The sequence below is a fragment of the Rutidosis leptorrhynchoides genome, chromosome 3 (assembly GCF_046630445.1).
Source record: "Rutidosis leptorrhynchoides isolate AG116_Rl617_1_P2 chromosome 3, CSIRO_AGI_Rlap_v1, whole genome shotgun sequence".
Lineage (NCBI taxonomy): Eukaryota > Viridiplantae > Streptophyta > Magnoliopsida > Asterales > Asteraceae > Rutidosis > Rutidosis leptorrhynchoides.
Genome location: NC_092335.1, coordinates 100,704,472 through 100,712,697, shown reverse-complemented (window position 1 = coordinate 100,712,697; position 8,226 = coordinate 100,704,472). Strand labels below are relative to the sequence as shown.

The window sequence follows — 8,226 nt, the reverse complement described above, 5'->3', positions numbered from 1 at the left end:
AAAACGATAAGCATACCAACATAAGTTTAATGTTTACATACTTGTAAGATAGTTTTAAGCATTAATACATTAACCGACTGACAAAACCCACATACGTAAAAATCACTTGACATGTTCAAGTGTAATATTACAACAGGATGATGGAGTGTACGGTAAAGCATTGATCTTCGCTGGACCCTGCAAACCTTAAGAAGATAGAACATAAACATAATATGTTGCAATTTTTATGAGGTAAAAGAAGTCGACCTTGTATCCCCTGCGAAGAAACTCAAGTTGGCTTGCTATTTCCCCTTTTCAGCCAAGGACCCTCGGTAGTAGTTCTGATTTCGTCTGGACATGCAAACAACTGTTTGAAAATTCGTGTGTAAGCACTACAGAAAGAGTTCACTGGTGAACCTGTATACTTAATTCATTAAGAGTGAGTTGAGTTTCACTTCTGCAACACATGCATAGTAATTATTCGTTTCCTTAAGCACTGCCAGCCATAAACCTACAACGATATCGAGTGTGGCATGTTGTCAAGTAGCACACTGATTTAGCTAAACTGGCGTAATCGTACCATGGTATTGACGGGAGAGTGCTCCCGTGTAATTTACGATATACGGTGCTACTGCCACTGTCTTCCAGATTAAAGGTAAATTAATATCAAATTAATGACAGCGTAACAAAAAATAAAACATAAATTGATAAGGAAATCGCTAGAGCAGATCCTTGGATGTGAATCCAATAAAGCCAAGATATGCTCTACCAAGTATAATGGTTTTATTTGTCAAAGCAAGTAAACTTGATCACGAGGATGAACTCTAGCAGTGGATATTTGATCACTTTTACCTATAGTTATCAACCTCGGTGGTCTTTCATCTCAAACGGGTGGTCTTTCAAAAATCTTTCAAATTGTATTTTAGATATAAATTGCTTTTGTAATTTGATGGTTTAGCTAGATATCCTTTAACAAAATGAATCCCGTCTGGGACGAATATTTAGCGGTGGCCAAGGAAGGGTTGGAAACAGCCAGGGAGTAATCCTGCTGGGCTGCGTACATTAGAGTATGGGGTCGGATTACTCGCCCTCCCGGGTAGCCTGAATAGGGAAAACATTCTACCTTTTACCTTTTTTACCTTTTACCTTTAACAAAATGAATGAAAAAGTGTTAGTGCATCAGTCCATATGACCTGGCCCGACCCAGGTATTGTAAAAAAAATGGCATGTTATAATTAAAACATGTTTTGACCCATTATCCGACCCATGAACCCAACTTCCCATCTTCATTAAATACTATTTAACTGAAGAATCCCACAAATGTATACACTATTGCTAAAATGAGTTAATTTGAAAAATGTCTTATTAGGACTAACCTTCATTTTCATCATCAAAATATAAAATCGAGTGTGTTCCTTATAGATCTGAACCAATAGTTATCCTATCAATCTGGAAAAAAGCATAAACATGAACATCAAATGGTACATGTACTTCTTAAAAAAGTAAATAATCCTTAGAGAACTTAATTATAAATAAATTAGTCGATTACCAAGTGAATAGCTGATTTAAATAACTCCAAAGCATGACGCTTTTCTTGCTTGTCAGGAAAGACCTCTCAATCTATAGTGTATTCATATTTTAGACACTTGAAAACTCTTAGACACACTAACACTTAGAATGAGTTGTAGTGAACAACCATACCAAAAATGACTCATTTAATCCTTTACTACCCCACCAAGTTTGTGACCTTTAAACTTAACCATAGCAGCCACAATAAATTGATATAAGTGCAACTTTGAGCTTGAGGAATCACGGGAACCCCAAGAGTGTTACCTAAGGTAGTAGTGCACTGTATGTATCTGCCATAGTCAATTGAAGATAGGATAACCTGAATAATAACATAGAAGAGGCATTACTATCAATACATAGTATAGTGAAAACGTGTTTCTTGTGAATCGTATCAAAGACCATTCCAATTAAATATAATGCATACAGTTATGACAAATAGTAACCTAAAATGATGAATGACAAAGAAATAGAATGATACGAAAACATGAAACGTGCATACTGCTCAATTGGACAAGCTCATTTCAACACCTGAGATAAGTTATACATACTCCGTATTAACTAAGAGTAGCATATGAAAAGTTTATTAACCAAGAATCTAAGTATTGACATTTCTTGAAACAAAGATTTAGATTACTAACCAAGAATCTAAGCTTTAAATGTGCAAAATACATATGAATAGTTTAGCAATTTTTTGTCCATAATAAGTAATAATACATGATCGTTTTAAAACATAGCATTTGCTAAAAAAATATCATGTATTTTCCCACATAACACAATACATGATCGATTTTTAAATAGTTCCATGCCTAGAAGAATACATATGATAATGATAAGTAGAGTTACCTGCGATTAGTTGTCCCAAGATAATCACCAGGATCTAAATGCTTTTTGATCAACCCATTTAGACCAAATGAAGACATATGTAAACATCTCCATATGGTAATATGTTCTGGGTATGTGAAAGGCGCGCACATAGATTCCTGCACCAGATAATTCAAAGTTAGCAGCTTTTTATGAAAAATCGCTACAAATAACCCTTAACGGTTGAAATTATAATCGAAAAAACCGTTAAATGTTGAATTATAAACAAAGAAGTATACCAAAGAGGATTGTTACCAGTAACATATATATTTGTAATAATTAGTTTTCATCAAAACTTCACTATTTTCAACTTACGCACCCGCAAAATAAGCCCAAAAGTCATGTTGACAATTTATACCAAATGGGTCAAAACTTACTTTTTAATAAAAAAAAAACACCCTAAATTCATTTTTAAAATAAAAACCTTCTAATTTACTTAATCGTATGGGTCATGTCTAAATTAAGAAGGACCTATTTTGACACTTAGTTGTTCAAACGGGTCGAACTCACTCAAATGTATACCAAAGAGGATTTTAACATAAACATACATATTTGTTTGTAACTGTATACTGTAGTAGCAAATAGATATAAAAATTTCAGCAATGTACCTTCCATGCCAAACGTAACCACGTATGCATAATCTTTGAGTTACGCTTTATTGAAACACAAGTTCTTATCTTTCTCATACGTTTCATATGTGCAGACTGTCGTTCCCATAGGTGTTGCTACTATGACACCATCACGTTGTACCAATTATTACAAAAGATTATGTCAGTAGATGGAAGCACAAATTGATGTTCATTTAAAGAAAACAACATGAGTCAATAACTATAACTAACCTTAGTAATAAGACGTCATGTTCATAGTACCCGTTTTTGGAAAGATACGGGTTAGAACCATGATCATCCACAACCTCGTTCGAAACAGCAAAAACTTTTCCAGGCATTACTTTCCCATTTCTGTAAATCTCACAACGGAGGCGCATTTGAAGAATTATATAAACACCTTCCAACGTGTTGTTCCTAATAGACATCTCAAGTTATTATGTAGCAGTTGAAATGTACCTCACCAGTAGAGTCAATCCAAGTCTCAGTATCAAACCACTATGTACTTACTAATAAATATAATTTGGTCAAGACATATTGAATTGCTAGATACATGAATGAACACGAGCATATAAATTAAGCCACAATTAGTACTTGAAAATTAAATGAAGCTACAAATAATACATGAAAATTTATTATTCATTTCCCGGGTTTAACAAACAGTGGAAAGTTTTCTTCAACATATACTTCTAAAAGTGACTATTCTTTCAGTTGAGTTGTACAACAATAATATCATAATTGTGATTTCCAACAACTCAGTGTCAAAATAATCATATTTTAATACAATAATTAAAATTATTGTAAACAAATACTAATAACTGAATAGGATCCATATAATTATAATTACTCGTGAATTGTCCCTAAACACCTCCTACAAAGGTAAAACCCTAATTTGATGATTTATATCTAATTATATCAAAATGTTATCTATAAATCTACCTTGAAAAGTAGGGTTACAATACGAAAATCGACTGAATTAGAAGCATTGACAGATGGATCAAACTTGCTCCGAGATGAATAACGATTCGTAGCAGCAGCGTATCTTCTTCTTGCGCTATTCGGAATGCGAATTCGAATTAGGTGGAGGAAGAATTGATTATCGATTTTGATTTTGATGATAATGGTGTGTCTTTTGAGAGGAAATTAGGTTTTTTAGTGTAGTTTGATCGTGAACGATGGGTGTGTAGAGGATTTTAGAGTTTTTTTGTGCAGAATGAGGAGGAGCACAAAAGACCCCTAAAATCCCTAATTTGGCCGCCACTTTTTTTATGCGTAATGTGTAAAGGTATTTTTGTAATCAAACAAATCAAGGCTAGATTTATGAGGTAATGAGCTAGATTAGTAAATAATCAAGGGTTTAGATCAAATATTTTAATTTAATGGGTGGCTAGGATTGATTAACTCTTTTAAGATGATCTATTTTACATTTTGTTATTATATATAAAAGAGAAAAGAGAAAAGAGATTATTATGTTATTATTATGCAATAATATAATAAATGCATATACCTTGGTGTTAAACTAAGTTCAAAAGAAAGGTTGTGACATAATGACATGAATGAACCTACTTGACTAAAGTGATATGTGCACGCGCATTGTGAATGATAAGATTAAGTTGTTAAGAAATGAAATGTTTATTCGGGGCTATAATTCAATAATGCATGCAAAAATAATTTGTCATGGTGTTGTTAGACTTTAAATTTAACGTTAGCCGCGTGAACTTGTAGAAATAAATTTCGTTATAAATATATGTTTTTTAAAATATTTTACCATTAATGAGTCTTAATTTAAAAAAAAAATAGTAAATCGTTCAACAAACTAAACTTAGATAATTTAAAATTCAACCAAAGGGCCTTAGCCTAGCGATATGAAGGGAACCTTTCAATCAAGAGGTTGTGCGTTCGAGCCTCACTTGAGGCAGTGAGATGTAAATATTTGTAGTTTTCATGTATAGATTGTAGGTTTGTCTTAAAAAAACATAATTTAAACTTCAATAATTAAACTAATTAAAATCATATAATTGAATATATTTTTAGTCAATAGTTAAATGCGAGAAAAGAGAGAATATAATTTATAATTGAATTGAAAAAAATTAGTAATAATAAGGTGAAAAAATAAGAATAAGAATAAATTATAAAATAAAAAGTCAAAGGTTGAATAAAAAATCAAATGGGAAAAGATAGTACTCCGTATATGATAAAATAAAAGAACAAATAAATTGGATAAGGCGAATCTATCTTCTATCTGTCTATTTATAGTATCTACTAAATCTCTATAATGTTAATGTCATAAATAAAGATTATCTAAGTTTAAATAAAAATCAAAAATAAAATAGATATACTAAATTTTTAAATACTCAATTTTTAAGTAAATTTTATTATTATTGTATTTTTTTTATTATAATTCATAATTATAATTATTATAATTATTAATATTAAAAAATATGTGTTCTTTTTACGAGATTAATTGCGTTGCATATGTATGCGACAATAAATGTCTCAATATGTTTGTAAAAACAACGACAAGTTTCTTAGTCGGAATATGTTGTTCCACGGGTCATTAAACTAAGTGACATTAACATTTACATTCACTTAATACCTAAAACATATCATTAAACTGTTTCGTTTAAACAAACTCGTGATTCCACGGGTCATTTTGCTAGTTGAAAATTAAAAGGCAATGAGGACCGAAGGTAATAATATCATCACTATATACATTAAAAGAGAGTCTCGATTAGCTAATAAATGTTTTCAAAACCCCCTTAATTACCATTAGATTAGAAAATTACATTATAATACCCCTTGATCCAACGGTCCTTAATCATCCACTAAAAAAATTAGCTAATAAATCAATTTTACATACGCTCCATCCCTAAAATACCCTTATAATAAAAAAAACCGGGACCTTATAATAAAATTAGGGGTTTCATTAAATCAAACACAGAGCCAGTAATTTCAGATGAGAACGATGGCGAGCATAGTTGGAGTTACTATTCCTTTCGGCTTATCATCACCACCTCAAAGAGCTATAGTGGGCGGTGGAATCGCAACACGTGTCAATCACTCCTCGCGGCGGATGGTCGCCGTTTAAGCAGAAGGCGGCGGTGGCATAAACTTTGAAATCAGAAAAATCGAAGACAAAGTCGTCAATTCTGTTGTTGTTACCGAACTAGCTAAACCTCTCACCGCCTATTGCAGGTTTTTGTTTCCTTAACTTAATCCATTTCACATTAATTGATATATGTATTACTGTACTGCTTATTAGGTTTTGGTGACTCAATGTTTCTTTACCTTGCTTTAATGGTTAATGAAACGTACTTAACCTTACAAGCTAGAAGCTTATAAATCGGTATAATTTAAGTTCGTAGTAATAATAAGACCATTAGCCTAGACAACAAACATACCTAAACACCTCCTTAATGTGAATTGTAAAATACTTCGTAAATTCGTAAGGAGTATGTTCAACACGCTTTTTGTGCATCGTAGTTTGTTGGTGACACTAAATAACAATTTGACGATAAAACTAATAATGTCAATTTAGCTTTGGTAAATGTAGGAGATGATAATGTCAATTTTGACCATTTGATTTTTACGTTGACCTGTGATTCTGTAGATGTTTGAGGTCTGGCACATTCCCACTCTGTGATGGTAGCCATGTGATAACAAAGCTACTAGAGATAATGTTGGCCCTCTTTTGTTGATAAAGCAATAGGAGATTGTTTATGGTAAATTATGAGTTTATAATTGTGTTATTATGTGCTTGACGTTGTTAAGATGTATCACTATTGAGACTATGGTTGCGTCTGAGTATTCGACATAAACCATGTTGAGACTATTTTTGCATCTGAATAATCGATATAGAGCATGTGCGATAATGTATCTTGTCTACCATGGTCTATATGCAAATTCTTAAATATACCGCGTTTTGTTACCTTTAATGTGATATATGATAATACTTTGCTTATAAAAGAGAAAAGTTCAGGATTTATATATATATATATATATATATATATATATATATATATATATATATATATATATATATATATATATATATATATATATATATATATATATATATATATAATTCTATTGTTCACCTTCGGATAGGTACCTGGGAGATGATTTTCTGAATTTCTTTCACTGTTAGTTATTTAATTTATTGATCTTTTGACAGAGTCATTAAAAGCAGTTTAGAAGAATCTGTTTATAGTAGCTTGAGGTTGGCTAACATGTAGTAACATGCGCTTTATATTGGATTGATGTGAAGTTTACTATATTGCTCTTATAATAATTGGTTGAATTTAATTTCAACTCAAGTGTACCATTTTTTGTCATAAGTAAGTAACAAGCAGAGGAAGACTATGAATAATATGAGAATCTTTACCATTAATGCTGTAATACTAGAGGTGACAATATGGGCGGTTGAAACAGGTAAACCAATTGGTATTTTTCACCCTGTTAAATTTAATAAATTTCAATGAAATTGGTTAACATATATATTGAACCGATTCAACCAATGTACATTAACATTTTTTAAGGCTGGAACGTAACGAAATGAAAGCATCTGCTTGCTTTTTCTGGACAAGTTATGAAATGTCCCGTTCTTATTGATTAAAAACGTTCCATATTAATTGATTTCGTTGCGAGGTTTTGACCTCTATATGAGACGTTTTTCAAAGACTGCATTCATTTTTAAAACAAACCATAACCTTTATTTCATAAATAAAGGTTTAAAAAGCTTTACGTAGATTATCAAATAATGATAATCTAAAATATCCTGTTTACACACGACCATTACATAATGGTTTACAATACAAATATGTTACATCGAAATCAGTTTCTTGAATGCAGTTTTTACACAATATCATACAAACATGGACTCCAAATCTTGTCCTTATTTTAGTATGCAACAGCGGAAGCTCTTAATATTCACCTGAGAATAAACATGCTTTAAACGTCAACAAAAATGTTGGTGAGTTATAGGTTTAACCTATATATATCAAATCGTAACAATAGACCACAAGATTTCATATTTCAATACACATCCCATACATAGAGATAAAAATCATTCATATGGTGAACACCTGGTAACCGACAATAACAAGATGCATATATAAGAATATCCCCATCATTCCGGGACACCCTTCGGATATGATATAAATTTCGAAGTACTAAAGCATCCGGTACTTTGGATGGGGTTTGTTAGGCCCAA

At 31.6% G+C, this 8,226-nt stretch overlaps 1 long non-coding RNA gene across 3 annotated transcripts; it reads right to left on the bottom strand.

Annotated features, from left to right (window-relative positions):
• On the bottom strand, window positions 1-4,191 carry LOC139896568 (uncharacterized). Of its 3 annotated transcripts, XR_011776276.1 has the most exons (7): window positions 3,954-4,191; window positions 3,249-3,431; window positions 3,018-3,137; window positions 2,392-2,528; window positions 1,681-1,867; window positions 1,529-1,599; window positions 1-1,428 (listed from the first exon to the last, which is right to left on the bottom strand). It is a non-coding gene; the product is annotated as an uncharacterized lncRNA (long non-coding RNA). The 3 variants fall into 3 exon arrangements; XR_011776275.1 differs by having other exon boundaries at window positions 1,529-1,867; XR_011776274.1 differs by having other exon boundaries at window positions 1-1,867.
• Window positions 4,192-8,226: the final 4,035 nt, after the last annotated feature.